Source organism: Molossus molossus, unplaced genomic scaffold (assembly GCF_014108415.1).
Source record: "Molossus molossus isolate mMolMol1 unplaced genomic scaffold, mMolMol1.p scaffold_m16_p_6, whole genome shotgun sequence".
Taxonomy (NCBI): Eukaryota; Metazoa; Chordata; class Mammalia; order Chiroptera; family Molossidae; genus Molossus; species Molossus molossus.
Genome location: NW_023425399.1, coordinates 56,270,123 through 56,286,271, shown reverse-complemented (window position 1 = coordinate 56,286,271; position 16,149 = coordinate 56,270,123). Strand labels below are relative to the sequence as shown.

At 38.5% G+C, this 16,149-nt stretch overlaps 1 protein-coding gene and 1 pseudogene across 5 annotated transcripts in view; one reads left to right on the top strand and one right to left on the bottom strand.

Annotated features, from left to right (window-relative positions):
- Nucleotides 1-16,149, top strand: part of CHCHD6 (coiled-coil-helix-coiled-coil-helix domain containing 6) — a 181,792-nt gene that overhangs the window by 73,198 nt on the left and 92,445 nt on the right. The window lies entirely within an intron of this gene.
- LOC118618832 lies at nt 13,492-14,562 on the bottom strand (annotated as a pseudogene).

Here is a 16,149-nt window from a genome sequence, read left to right as displayed (position 1 = left end):
GGGTTGCTGCTACCTTTTGGCTATTGTGAATATTGCTGCTATGAGCATGGGTGTGCACATGTCTCTTCCACACTCTGCTTTCAATTCTTTGGTGTATATAGCCAGAAATTGAATTACTGGATTATGTGGTAATTCTATTTTTAATATTTTGGGGAACTGCTATACTTTTTTTCATAGCTGCTGCACCATTTTACATTCTTACCAGCAATGCATGAGGGTTCCAGTTTCTCCACTTCTTTACCAACATTTACCTTTTTCCATTTTTGTTACATATTTATTTATTTATTTTTGTTCATCTTAGTAGGTGTGAAGTGACATCTTATTGTGGTTCTGATTTCCATTTCTCTAGTAGCTAATGATTTTGAGCACCTTTTCAAGTACTTCCTGGGCATTTGCATACATTCTTTGGAAAAGTATCTATTTAGATTCTTTGCCCGTTTTTAAATTGGGTTATTTGTTTTTTATTTATTTATTTATTTATTTATTTATTTATTTATTTATTTATTTATATTTGTTTCTTTATTATTGGTTTGTAGTTCTCTCTCTCTCTGTCTATATACATACATACATACATATATACATATATATGAATCTATATACATATTTTTTAAAAAATTATAGTTATTATTGAAAATACTACAGATGTTCCTCCTTTTTTCCCCCATTGGCATCCTGCTCCTTGCTCCTGCCCCCCCCCCCCCCCCGCACCTTCACCGTACTGTTGTTTCTATCCATTGGTTATGCATATATGCTTATAAATTCTTTGGTTTATCTATTCCCGCCCCACACACTCTTCCCTCTGAGATTTGTCAATCTGTTCCCTACTTCCGTGTCTCTGGATCTGTTTTGTTCATCAGCTTATTTTGTGCATTATATTCCATAAATAAGTGAGATCATGTGATACTTGTCTTTCTCTGACTGGCTTATTTCACTGAGCATAATACTCTCCAGGTCCATCCGTGTTGTCTCAAAGGGTAAGAGATCTTTCTTTCTTAGAGCTGCATAGTATTCCACTGTGTAAATATACCACAGTTTTTTTTAATCCACTCATCTGCTGATGGACACTTGGGCTATTTCCAGATCTTAGCTGTTGTAATAGCACTGCTATGAACATAATGGTACATATATTCTTTCTGATTGGTGTTTCAGGCTTCTTAGGGTATATTTCTAAAATTAGGATCATTGAGTCAAATGGTAATTTTTAAATTTTTAGGGAAACACCATATTGTTTTGCATAATAGCTGCACCGGTCTGCATTCCCACCAGCAGTGTACTAGAGTACCCTTTTGCCCACATCCTCACTAGCAATTGTTTGATGATTTGTTGATGATAGGCATTCTGGCACATGTGAGGTGATACCTCTTAGTTGTTTTAATTTGCATTTCTCTTATGATTAGTGATGTTGGGTATTTTTGCATATGTCTCTTGGCCATTTGTATGTCCTTTTTGGAGAGGTATCTATTCAGGTCTTCTGCCCATTTTTAAATTTGGTTTTTTGTCTTCCTTTTGTTGAGTTGTATGAGTACTTTATATATTTTGGAAATTAACCCTTTATCTGATGTTATTATTGGCAAGTATGCTCTCCCGTATAGTGGGTTCCTTTTGCATTTTGATGCTTATTTCTTTTGCTGTGCAGAAGCTTTTTAGTTTGATGTAGTCCCATGTATTAATTTTTTTCTTTGTTTCTCTTGCCCTAGACGATGTATTGATGATGATTCTGCTGCCTACATTTTCTTCTAGGATTTTTATGGTTTCATGAGTAACATTTAAGTATTTCATCCATTTTGAGTTTATTCTTGTGTGTGGTGTAAGTTGGTGGTCAGTTTTGTTTCTTTTTTTGCATGTACCTGTCCAGTTTTTCTAGCACCATTTATTGAAGAGACTGTCTCTAGTCTATTGTATGCTTTTGTCTCCTTTGCCAAATATTAATTAAGCATAATGTCTTGGGTCAATTTCCAGGTTTTCTTTTCTGTTCCATTGATCTACATGCCTGTCCTTGTGCCAGTACTAGGTTGTTTTGATTGCAGTGGCTTTGTAGTATAATCTGGTATCCGTTATGTGATCCCTGCAACTTTGTTCATCTTTTTCAAGATTGCTGTGGCTATTCGGGGTCTTTTGTGGTTCCATATGAACTTTTGAAGTATTTGATCTAGTTCTGTGAAATATGTCATTGGTATTTTGATGGGGATTGCATTGAATCTGTAGATTACTGTTGGTAGTATGTACAATGTAATGATGTTGATACTTTGCAGGAGTTCTTTATAGCTGTATTCAAGATACAAGTCTCTTATCAAAAATAGGTTTTGCAAACATATTTTTTTTAATTTTTATGTTGTCTTTTCAATTACTTTGATGCAAAAAGTTTTAAATTTTTTGTTGTTGTTATTTGTCCTCTCCTGAGGATATTTTTTTCATTGACTTTTAGAGAGAGTGGAAGGGAGGGAGGGGCAGAGAGAGAGAGAGAGAGAGAGGACGAAAGAGAGAGAAACATCAATGTGACACACATCAACTGCCTGCCTTCTGCACTACCCGAAGTAGGGTGGGGGTTGGCACCTGTGACCCAGTCATGTGTCCGTGACCGGGAATCAGATCGGTCGACGCTCTAACTTCTGAGCAAAATGTTTTTTATTTTGATGAAGCTCAAGTTATCTCTTTGTTTTATTGTTGTTCATGCTTTTATTGTCATATCTAAAAATGGACATGAAGATTTACCCCTAAGTTTTCTTCTAAGAGTATTATGGTTTTACCTCTTATATTTAGGTCCTTGATCCATTTTGAGTTAATTTTTTAAATTGATTTTTTAGAGATAGAAGAAGGGAGAGAAAGATAGATTCATTGATGTGAGAGCCCTGGCCAGTTTGGCTCAGCGGTTAGAGCGTCCGCCTGCGGTCCGGAGAGACACGGGTTCGGTTCCCGCTAAGGGCACGTACCTCGGTTGCAGTTTGTCCCCGGCCCTGGTTGGTCGTGCGGGTGGCAGCCACTCGATGTGTCCCTTCACGTCGATGTTTCTCTCTCTCTCTCCTTCCTCTCTATCTGTACAAAAAAATGGAAAAATATCCTCAGGTGAGGATAAAAAAAAATAATAATAATAAAAGTAAGAAAGTTGTTAAAAAAAAAAAAGAAAAGAAAAGAAACATTGATGTGAGAGAGAAACACCGATTGTCTGCCTCCCACACACCCCCTGCTGAGGATAAAGCCTGTAACCCAGGCACGTGCACTGATGGGGAGTGGAGTTGGGACCTCTCAGTCCGTGGGATGATGCTCAATCCATTGAGCCACACCAACCTGGCTTGAGTTAATTTTTTTATATAGTCTAAAGAAAGTGTCCAACTTTATCCTTTTATATGTGGTCATTCAGCTGTACCAGCACCATCTGTCAAAGAGACTGTTCTTTTCCTATTGAATGGTCTTAGCATCCTTGTCCAAGCTTAACTGGCCATTCATATATGGGTTTATTTCTGGACTCTCAATTCTATTCCATTGTTATATATCTATCCTTATGCCAATATCACAGTGTTTCGATTAGTGTAGCTTTGTGCTAAGTTTGGAAATCGTGAAGTGTGAGTCTTTGAACTTTGTTCTTGTTTTTAAAGATTGTTTTGGCTATTTGGTGCCCCCTGCAATTCCACTTGAATTTGAGGTTCAATTTTTCCATTAGCAGGAAAAAAAGATGTTTGAATTTTGATAGGGATTGCGTTGAATCTGTAGATTGCTTTGAGTAGTTTATTAGTTTCCCAAGGCTGCTTTAACCAAGTACAACAGCTGGAATGACTTAAAAAAACAAAAAGAAAAACAAAACAGAAAGTAAGGTGTTGTAAGGAACATGCTCTATCTGAAGGATCTAGGGAAGAACCTGTTTCATAACTTTCTCTTATCTTCTGGTGTTTACTGGAAATTTTTGGTGATCCTTGGCTTTCAGCTGCATAACCAGTGTGTGACTTCATCTTCACATGGTATTCTTCTCTTTGTGTCTCTGTCTCTATGTTCATATTTCCCTCTTCTTGTAAAGACACCAATCATATTGGATTTAGGACCATCCTATTTTAGCGTGACTTCATCTTAACTAAATACTTCTACAAAAACTCTATTTTCAAGTAACACCACATTCTGAAGTTCTAATGGACATGCATTTTAGGAGGATACTATTAAACTCAGTACTGTTAGTGTTACCATCTTAATATTAATTCTTATTTTTTTGTATCTAAAGGTTTTTTTTTTTTTTTCCTAATTAACTTATTTTTGTTACAGATTTCCCCCCCCCTACCACCCACCAGACATCTTCCTCCCGATCCTCTTCCCACATCATTGTTGTCTATGTCCATTAGTTACGCATATATGCATATAAATTCTTTGGTTTATTTCATCCCTCCTCCCCATCCTACTACTCTGAGGTTTGTCAGTCTGAACCGTACTCCTATCTATGTCTCTGGGTCTATTTTGTTCATTAGCTTATTTTGTTCATTATATTCCACAAATAAGTGGTATTTGTCTTTCTCTGATTGGCTTATTTTGCTTACCATAATACTCTCCAGGTCTTTCCATGTCGTCTTAAAGGATAAGAGATCTTTCTTTCTTATAGCTGCATAATGTTCCACTGTGTATATGTACTACAGCTTTTTTATCCACTCATCTATTGATGGACACTTGGGCTGTTTCCAGACCTTAGCAATTGTAAATAGTACTGCTATAAACATAGGGGCACATACATTTTTTCAGAATGGTGTTTCAGGCTTCTTTGGATATATTTCTACAAGTGGGATTACTGGGTCAAATAGCAGTTCAACTTTTAATTTTTTGAGGAAACACCATATTGTTTTCCATAGTGGCTGCACCAGTCTGCATTCACACCTGTAGTGTACTCGAGCTCCCTTTTCTCCACACCCTCGCCAGCACTTGTTTTATGATTTGTTGATGGCAGCCATTCTGGAAGGTGTGGGGTGATACCTGATAGTCATTTAAATTTGCATCTCTGATGATTAGTTACATTGACCATTTTTTCATATGTCTCTTGGCCATCTGCATGTCCTGTTTGGAGGGGTGCCTATTTAGGTCCTCTGCCCATTTTTTTAAAAATTTAAATTAATTATTATTATTATTTTTTTTTATCCTCACCCGAGGACATTTTTCCATTTTTTTGTACAGATAGAGTGGGAGAGAGAGAGAGGAAGGGAGAGAGAGAGAGGAAGGGAGAGAGACAGAGAAACATCGATGTGAAGGGACACATCGAGTGGCTGCCACCTGCACGACCATCCAGGGCGGGGGACAAACTGCAACCGAAGTACGTGCCCTTGGCGGGAACCGAACCTGGGTCTCTCCGGACTGCAGGCCGACGCTCTAACCGCTGAGCCAAACTGGCCAGGGCTAATTAATTTATTTTTGTTACAGATGTTTCTCCTTTTCCCCCACTGATTTCCCCCTCCTCCTCCCTCCCTGTCCTCTCCCCAGCTTTGTTGTCCATGTCCATTGTTCATGCATACATGCATATAAGTTCTGTGGTTTATCTTCCCCCCACCCCCTCCTCTGGGGATAGTCAGTCTGTACCCCACTTCCACGTCTCTGGGGCTACACCATTCCTCAGACTGTTATGTTCATTATATTCCACAAATAAGTGAGATCATATGATACTTGACTTTCTCTGTTTGGTTTGTTTTGCTTAGGATGACACTTTCCAGGTCTCTCCATGTCGTCTCAAAGGATAAGAAATCTTTCTTTCTTACAGCTGCATAGTACTCCATTGTGTATATGTATCACAGCTTTTTTTATCCATTCGTCTACTGATGGACACTTGGGCTGTTTCCAGATGTTAGCTATTGTAAGTAGTGCTGCTACAAACATGGGAGTACATATATTCTTTCTGATTGGTGTTTCAGGCTCCTTAGGGTATATTCCTAGAAGTGGGATCACTGGGTCAAATGGAAGTTCAATTTTTAATTTTTTGAGGTAACACCACAGTGTTTTCCACAGTGGCTGCACCAGTCTGCATTCCCACCAGCAGTATACCAGAGTCCCCTTTTCTCCATACCCTCACCAACAATTGTTGTTTGATGATTTGTTGATGGCGGCCATTCTGACAGGTGTGAGGTGATACCTCATTGTTGTTTTAATTTGCATCTCACTGATGATAAGTGATGTTGAGCATTTCTTCATATGTCTCTTAGCCATTTGTATGTCCTGTTTGGAGAGGTGTCTATTTATTTAGTTTTCTGCCCATTTTTTAATTGAGTTCTTTGTCTTCCTTTTGTGGAGTTGTATGAGCACTCTCTATATATTGGAAATTAAACCCTTATCTGATGTATCATTGGTAATGATGTTCTTCCATACATTGGGTTGCTGTTCCATTTTGATGGTTGTATCTTTTGCTGTGCAGAAGCTTTTTAGTCTGATGTAGTCCTATGAGCTCATTTTCTCCTTTGTTTCTATTGCCTTAGGTGATGTGTCAGTGAAAATTCTGCTGTGTATGATGTCTGAAATTTTGTTGTCTACGGTTTCTTCTAGGATTTTTATGGATTCATGAGTCACATTTAAGTCTTTTATCCATTTTGAGTTTATTCTTGTGTAAGGTGTAAGTTGATGGTCTAGTTTCATTTTTTTTTTTTTTGCATGTAGCTGTCCGATTTTCCCAACACCATTTATTAAGGAAGCTGTCTTTATTCCACTGTATGCCCTTGCACCTGTGTCAAATATTAATTGAGCATATTGCCTTGAGCCCATTTCTGGGTTCTCTGTTCTATTTCACTCGTCTATATACCGGTTCTTGTTCCAGTACCAGGCTGTTTTTATTACAGTGGCTTTGTAGTATAACCTGAAATCTAGTAATGTGATCCCTCCTACTTTGTTCTTCCTTTTCAAAATTGCTGTGGCTATTACGGTCCTTTTGGTTCCATATGAACTTTTGAAGTATTTATTCTAGTTCTGTGAAGTATGTCTTTGGTATTTTGATGGGGATTGCATTGAATCTATAGATTGCTTTGGGTAGTATGGACATTTTAATGATGTTAATTCTTCCAATTCATGAACAGGGTATGTGCTTCCACTTTTTTATTCCTTCCTCTATTTCTTCTTTTAATGACCTATAGTTTTCTATGAATATGTCCTTTATTTCTTTGGTTAAGTTTATTCCTAGGTACCTTAATCCTTTTGCCGCAATGGTAAATTGGATTGTTTTTTTAGTTTCTCTTTCTGTGAATTCATCATTGGTGTATAAGAATGTCGTCGATTTCTTGACATTAATTTTGTATCCTGCTACTTTGCCAAATTCATTTATTAAGTCTAGTAAATTTTTGATGGAGTCTTTGGGGTTTTCTATGTATAGTATCATGTCATCGGTGAACAATGACAGTTTAACTTCCTCCTTTCCAATTTGGATGCCTTTCATTTTTTCTTCCTGTCTGATTGCTGTGGCTAAGACTTCCAGTACTATGTTAAATATAAGTGGCGAAAGTGGGCATTCTTGCCTTGTTCCTGTTCTTAAGGGAAATACTTTTAGTTTCTGCCCATTGAGTATGATGTTGGCAGGTCTATCATACATGGCCTTTATTATGTTGAGATATGATCCCTCTATTTCCACATTGCTGAACATTTTTATGAGAAATGGATGCTGGATTTTGTCGAATGCTTTTTCAGCATCTATTGATATGATCATATGATTTTTATCTTTCACTTTGTTTATGTGGTGTATCACATTTATTGATTTGCGAATATTATTCCAGACTTGCATCCCGGGGATGAATACCACTTGGTCATGGGGAATAATTTTTTGTTGTTGTTTTTTTATTATTAATTTATTTTTGTTACAGATGTTTCCTCTTTTTTCTCCATTGACACACTCCTCCCCATTGCCCCATCCCGTTCCCAGGTTTGTTGTCCGTGTTCATTGGTTATGCTTACATGCATATAAATTCTGTGGTTTATCTCTTCCCTCCCCCCACCATCCTCTCTTCTGACGGTTGTCAGTCTGTACCCTACTGCCAGGTTTCTGGGTCTACCCTATTCCTCAGCTTGTTATGTTTATTACATTCCACAAATAAGAGAGATCATGTCATATTTGTCTTTCATTGCTTGGCTTGTTTTGCTGAGGATAATACTTTCCAGGTCCCTCCATGTTGTCTCAAAGGATAAGAGATCTTTCTTTCTTATAGTTGCATAGTGCTCCATTGTGTACATGTACCACAACTTTTTTTTTTTTTTTTTATCCACACCCGAGGACATCTTTTCATTTTTTGTTCAGATAGAGTGGGAGGAAGAGAGAGGAAGAGAGAGAGAGAAAGATAAACATTGATATAAAAGGGACACATCGAGTGGCCACCACCCGCATGTCCAACTATGGCTGGGGACAAACTGCTGTCAAGGTACGCACCTCTAGCAGTAACCGAACCCAGGTCTCTCTGGACTGCGGGCCAACACTCTAACTGCTGAGCCAAACCGGTCAGGGCATGGTGCTGGATTTTGTCAAATGCTTTTTCAGCATCTATTGATATGATCATGTTTTTTTTGTTGTTGTTGTTGTTTTTTATTCTTCATTTTGTTTACGTGGTGTATCACATTTATTGATTTTTGAATATTTTACCAGCCTTGCATCCCTGGGATGAATCCCACTTGGTCATGGTGAATTGTTTTTTTGATGTATTACTGGATCTGATTTGCTAGTATTTTGTTCAGGATTTTGGCATCTGTGTTCATCAGGGATATCAGCCTGTAGTTTTATTTCTTTGTAGTGTCTTTTTCTGGTTTTGGAATTAGAATTATGTTGGCCTTAAAAAAGAGTTTGAAAATCTTCCTTCTTGAATTTTTTGAAATAGTTTGAGGAGAATGTGTATTAGTTCTTCTTTGAATGTTTGTTAAAACTCTCCTGTGAAGCCATTTGGGCCTGGGCTTTTCCCTGCTGGGAGAGTATTGATTACATCTTCAATTTCTTATTGGTCTGTTTAACTTTTCTATCTCTTCCTGGTCCAGTTTTGGGAGACTATGTGTTTTTAGAAATTTGTCCATTCGCTTAGATTGTCAAATTTGTTGTCATGTAATTGTTCAAAGTATTTGTTAACGATCCTTGTATTTCTGTGGTGTTAGTTGTTACTTCTCTTTCATTTCTGATTTTGTGTATTTGGGTTCTCTCTCTTTGTTTCTTGGTGAGTCTAGCTAAGGGTTCATCAATCTTTTTATCTTTTCCAAAAACCAGCTCTTTATTTCCTTGATAGTTTGAATATTTTTTTTTTTTTTGTCTTTATGTCATTTATTTCTGTTCTGATCTTTACTATTTCCTTCCTTCTACTTGCTCTGGGGTTTTCTTTTTGTTTGCTTTTCAGTTCTTTATGTTGTGAGGTTAGATAGTGTATTATATTTTTTTTTTTTTTTTTTTTTTGAGGCTGGCCTGTAATGCTATGAATTTCCCTCTCAGAACTGCTTTCACTGCATCCCATAGATTATGTGTTGTTGTGTGTTCATTTTCATTGGTTTCCAGAAAGTTTTAAATTTCTTTCTTGATCTCCTTGGTAACCCATTCATTGTTCAATAACATGCTGTTTAGTCTCCATGTGTTCAAATGTGTTTGCATGTTCTTGTTGCAGTTGATTTCTATTTTCATGCCATTGTGATCTGAGAAGATGATATGATTTCATTCTTCTTGAACTTGTAGAGACTTAGTTTGTGTCCTAACATGTGGTCTATCTTTGAGAATGCCCCATGTGCACTTGAGAAGAATGTGAATTCTGTAGTTGTGGGGTATAATTCTCTGTAGATATCTATGAAATCCATTTGGTCTAGTGCTTTGTTTAGAGTCTCTATGTCCTTGCTAATTTTTTGTCTAGAGGATCTATCCAGTGATATAAGCAGGGTGTTGAATTTCCCTGCTATGATTGTATTGCTGTCAATTTCTTCTTTGAAATCCTCCAGAAGATTTTAAATATATTTTGGTGCTCTTATATTGGGTACAAATATGTTTGCCAAGGTTATATCTTCCCTTTTGGCTTGTAGTGATTCTGTTGAGAAGTCAGCTTATTGGGGTTCCTTATCTCTTGCCGCCTTTAGGATTCTCCCTTTGTCTTTAATTTTTGGCATTTTAATTACTATATGTCTTGGTGTGGGCCTGTTTAGGTTCTTCTTACTTGGGGTTCTCTGTGCTTCTTGAACTTGAATCCCTTCTTCCTTCACCAAGTTAGGAAAGTTTTCTGTTAGGAAAGTCACTGTTTCTTCAAATATTCTAATCCTTGCTCATTTTTTCTTCTTCGAGGACTCCTATGATGCAAATATTGTTACGTTTCTGCTTGTCCCACAGCTCTCTTAAGCTGTCTTCATGTTTTATAATTGTCTTTTCCTTTTGGTTTTCTGATTGGTTGATTTTTTTCAACCCTGTCTTCTAATTCACTGATCCGGTCCTCTGCTCTGCTGTTTAGTCCTTCCAATGTGTTCTTTATTTCTGCTATGTCATTTTTCATTTTTTTCTTGGTGGTTTTTAATTTCCAATTGGTTGATTTTGAAGATTTCTGTGTCTTTACTCATGGTGCTGATGTCCTTACACATGCTGTAGACCTTTTTCAAGATCATGGCTTTGAATTCTAGCTCTATTATCTTTTCTAACTGCATTTCATTGATATCATCTTCAGTAGAGGTCTCTTGTTCTTTCATTTGGTATTTGTTTCTTTGTTTCACCATTTTGGCTATCAGTTGGTTTTGGAGCCTGCCAAATTTTTCCTGTGGGTGTTGGTGTTCTGCTGTTTGTGGCTCCCTGTAGTGTTTGGATGAGCAAGGGAGGACCCATGTTAAACACCACTGTGAAAACTTACTTTCCTGGGTAGATTTGCAAGCCCAGGAATGGTTCAGTTATCCTCTAGCATTTTAGCCTGGAGGCTATTAGTAGAGGTTACTTGAAGAACCTTTGGTTCTCAATTAAATGAAAAACTCCCTTAGGTGTTCAGCGTAAGGGGATTTCCCGAGGGTGGGGTAGATGTTGGTTATTTATGGGCCTCAATTTGCATTTTTAAATTTTTTTTGAGAAATACATTTTATTTTTATTTATTTATTTTTAATTCTCACCCAAGGACATTTTTTCATTATTTGTTCAGATAGAGTGGGAGAAAGAGAGAGAGAGAGAAACATCGATGTGAAAGGGACACATCGAGTGGCTGCCACACGTACGACCTAAGCAGGGCCAAGGACAAACTGCAACTGAGGTACGTGCCCTTCACGGGAATTGAACCTAGGTCTCTTTGGACCACAGGCAGACACTCTAACTGCTTCTGAGCCAAACCGGCCAGGGCTCAATTTGCATTTCAATGGCCACTGGGTGCGTTGAATCTATGAGGGATAGACCTGCCTCTCCCCAGAGCCCTGGGAAGGAGTAATATGGCCACTGTCCTGCTTGCCTGCAACTCAGCATAAGTTCTGAGCGCCCTCCACATCCCGAGTGTCCCCACACAGTTTCATTCCACTCTGCCCTCCCTGTGCTGGAGCTGAAGGTGAGTGGCTGTGGCTGTGTTATTGCTCTGTTCCGGCTCTTCACTGTGGAGCTGCTTAGGAGTGTAATTTTGAGGGCACTGCTCACAGTTAAGATCGCTGCTGTCTGTGGACTCCCAGCCCCACGATTGCGCCTCCGCAATCCTACCAGGATCAGTTCAGTGTCCCTTGTTATATGGTCCTTGCAAGCTGCTTTTCCGTTGCTTTTTCCTGACAGTTTGTCTTTATTTTAGTTGTAATTCCAGTTTGGTCCTGGGAGATGCTCTGTGTAGCTTCCATCCACTCTGCTGTCATTTTGGAATTCCTCAGGGTTTTCTAGTTTTAGCTCTTACACTTAGTTCTCTGATCTACTTGGAGTTCATTTCCATGTATGGTGTAAGGAAAGGACCTAACTCCACTCGTCCCAGACAAAAGTCTGGACATCCATTTGTCCCAGTATCATTTGTGAAAAGACTTCTTTCTCCATTGAATTGTCTTAACATCTTATTGAAAATAAAGATATGTCATTTTTTTTTTTTTTTTTTTTGCTGGGCATATATAATTGATTTCATAGTAGATAAATGTGGGTGTGAAGCATTTCTACTGTGTATTTTTCTTTCTTTTTATTAGGGATGAAGGTGGGGCTTGTTTTGTATTACAAAAAAAAAAAAAAAAATAACTCCTTGGAAATCTTAACAAAGGAAAGGAATAGTTCACACTCAGAACAGAAACCAGGATACAAAATTACAGGTGTTTTGACTCCAGTCCTGTTCTCATTTCCTCAAAGAGCAGAGATGGGAAGGAGACAGTTTAAACAAATAGACAATTTTGTAAAACAAAGGCTTCATATTCTTACTATGTGATTAAAATTTAAACTTCTCTTTTGCTTTTAAAAAATGTATAATATATCAAAAGGCCTGCCTTAGTGACATGCTATTCCCACTAGAAAATAACCCCAATACTCCCTTGTCAGTAACATGTTCAAGTTGACCAGCCAACGATATTTCTAAACCCCTGTGTATATGTACATGTGTGTCTTTAAACCAAAGCCACATGGCTTAGTGAATGCTGCTATAAGGTGCTTCCAACTAGTGTCCAGGGCATGGCGAAACTCTTAAGTGGCAGTGAGGGAATCACAGCCCCAAACAGCCAACTTCTAAAGCACCTCTACCCTCACCCCAACTCAAAAGGAGATTCTTACTTCTAACCAGACTACTAACCTCAAATGTAGCTCTTAGTGACTAGAATGTTTTTTCTCTTTTAGAGAAAGCACACATATCTGCACATCCATATATATGTGTGTGTATATATATATATAATTTTTATTTTTGCATTTAAATATAAAAAAACTGTGTTGCTTTGTGTTATAAATAGAAGACTAAGCAATGAGAACATTTTCTTCTAAGGTAGGGCTGTCCATCCCATCCCTTTATGCTGAGCTCATCTTCAAGTGAGGACATTTAGCCCCAGGCAAGGGAAGTACCACACTAGGGTAATATGGGGTTTTCTTGCCTGATTCCCATTCTTTCCTTGCTCCTAATTCTCACTTTTATTAGAAAACTAGCTTATAGCCTTTTAAGAACTGGAATTTCCTATCAAGAGGGGAAATCTAACCTCAAAGTAAGCTTCCCACTTCTCCCATCTTTTTCCGGTACCTCAAAGACAAAGTCCTTTTTATCCCTTCACAAATGTTCACTGTTCAGTTAGCTACATCTATTAAATGAACACACCTGCTTAAATGGAAGCAGTGCTGTGTATCCCCCCCCCCCCCCCACACACACACATACATACACACATACACTAATGCATTAGAAAGCTTTAGTGATGGGGAAAAAAAGCACGTGTGTGTGTGTGTGTGTGTGTATGTGTGTGAAGAAATTAAGAAAGTGACTCTTCTATCCTGGCCAAAGAAAGCTAGAAACATATTAAATGGGCATGAAGAATAAAAAAAGGACCTTGACATTCCACCCTTTGAGTTACAGCTATTATGACAATTGAGAGGGGTTGAAAGTGATAGCAGGATGAAGAATTAGAAGGGGGCTGTTGGCTGCAAGTGTAGTCTATTTAGTTCTTGTACTGGAAGGGCTCATCGCCAGTGTCATCGAGTGGGCTTCTGTCACTGCAAAGGGATCACAGCTGGCAGAGGGGTGACAGTCTTCAAAGTAACTTTTCTCCTGGTCGACAGTCCAGGGAATGTGGATGCTAGTGGTGTGGTTGGCCATGCCAGCAGAAAAGTTGATATTGGAGGTTTCATCGGATCTAGTTAGATACTCGGCATTCTCCAGAACCCACTTTGGAATTGTATGCTTGGATGTGGTACTGGTGCTGCTTGCTCAGTCTCTCAATGGACTCCTCAGTGTAGTTCAGACCATTCTCCTCTTATGTGGCCATGGTGCTGAAGTTGGTATGGCAGCCTGCACCATTTCAGTTCCCAGGAATGGGCTTAGGATCAAAGGTTGCTATCACTCCAAAGTCTTTACACACTTGATATAAGATGAAATGGGCCACCCTGAGATGATCTTCCACGTTTATTCCTTCAAAGGTGCTATCTGGAAATCCCTCTGGGCAGGCATCACCTCGGCATTTGTCTCTCCGATTTTGACTGTGGCATACAAGCAGGCCTGGTAGTGAGCTCCATAATACCTTTGCTATAGGCTTTGTGCACTCTCATGACACAGTAGTATGAGCTTTAGGCCCTAGAGAAGCCACTGGAAGGTTATCCAAAAGGGTGCCCATCAAAGTATATTTTTGATTCATTCCAAACCAGGATGCTGATTTCTCACCATGTCCATTATTTGTTTACAGGTATGCAGGCTTTTCATTGTACTTGAAGACTTCACAGAATACCAGCTTCTTGGGGTCCTTGTGGACAGGGTTCTGAAACTTGGCAGCAAGGATGAGATACAAATTACTGCGGGAACCTTTAGACTGAAAAGAACTAGAGCCATCAAAATTCCACTTGGGCAACTCTTCTGTACCCTTGGGCTCACTGTCCAGTGTTTGGGTCTTACAGTGCAGTTCTTTTCTAGCCTTATAAATCCAGATATAGATAGCCTGGGCTCTGTCACTCTGAGGCAGGGACATGTACACCTGCTTGATGTGTTTGTTCAAGTGGGAACTTGCTGAGGTGGCCATGATGGAAGATGTTCTGTGGGGCAAGCAGGCGGCAGGGCAGGCAGGCTGTGAGAGCAAAGGTGGAGAGGAGCCCAGGAGCCACAGGTGCTGCTCAGGCATTCCACTCTGCTTGCATTCTCAGCTCTCTGTCTAGTTTTTAATCTGCCCCACTAGGTTATGAACTCCTTATGGCAGAAAAAGTCATGTCTCATTTATCTTTATTCCCTTCAGCATCCAGCTCAGTGTCTGATATATACTGGACTCCTGAGTAAATCAGAATGAGCAACAGAGGCCCGATCAATAATAGTGTGAGAAAATATTTCTCCTGCTGATTTTCAAGACCCTGTCAGCGAGCTCATATAACTAACACTGTAATAAGAAAATCATATAGGGTTATTAAAAAGGAATTTCTTTTTCAATTTTGTTTTAACTTATGCTTATTTAAAAATAAAGTCTCAGTATTATGCTTTTATGTTTGCATCAAGTTCTCACACCAGCATCACTCACAGTCATAGGTCATCCAATCCTTTTAAATGGAGTACACTTATCAGGCTCAAACGTTTTGGTGATCTAGATATCAAGAATTTAAGAATGTTTGTCTGGCCGGTGTGGCTCAGTGGTTCAGCATTGACCCATACAACAGGAGGTCACCAGTTTGATTCCCGGTCAGGGCACATGCCCAGGTTGTGGGCCTGATCCCCAGTGGGGGGGCATGCAGGAGGCGGCCAGTCGATGTTCTCTCTCATCAGTGTTTCTGTCCCTCTCACTATCTCTCTCTCTAAAAATCAATAAAGGAAAAAAAAAAAGAATTTAAGCATGTTTCATTTTTATCTTATCTACTTTTACATGTAGCTTCTATTAATGGCAAGTGATAATGATTTTCCATTTCTGTTAGTTAAATAAAAATTTAAAACCAATTTAAGTAAAGAAACAAAGATAGATTAAAAAAATAAAGTTATGTAGTATTGCAAAAATCACTAGGGAGGGAGCCCTTGAAAAATAAAAGTTAGGGAAATGTCTAAGAGATTTCACCCCTTATTTTTCTATTTATTTTTCCACTTATTGTTTTATTTTTGAATGGTTAATACATTGACAACAATCAAAAGTCAAAAAGTACAAAAGGCATAAAGTGCAAAGGCCTCTTACCCCATTCCTTCAGCCACCTGGGTCCCTGCTTTGAGGTAAGATTAATTGATTTCTTATATATTTGTTCAGAGGTTGTTGATACATATACCAAAAAAAAAAATCTTTTAAAAAAATGTATTGATTTTATTTATTTATTTATTTATGTATTTATTTAATTTTTAATTTTATTTCTGTTACACATGTTTCTCCTTTTTTACTCCATAGACACCCTCCTCCCCATTCCCCCGTCCCGTCCCTGGCTTTGTTGTCCATGTCCATTGCTTATGTGTACATGCATATAAGTTCTGTGGTTTATCTCTTTCCACCCCCCACCACCCCCTCTTCTGAGGGTTGTCAGTCTATACCCTACTTTCAAGTTTCTGGGTCTACCCTATTCCTGAGACTGTTATGTTCATTATATTCCATATATGAGATCATGTGGTATTTCTCTTTTTCTGCTTGGCTTGTTTCACTTAGGATAAT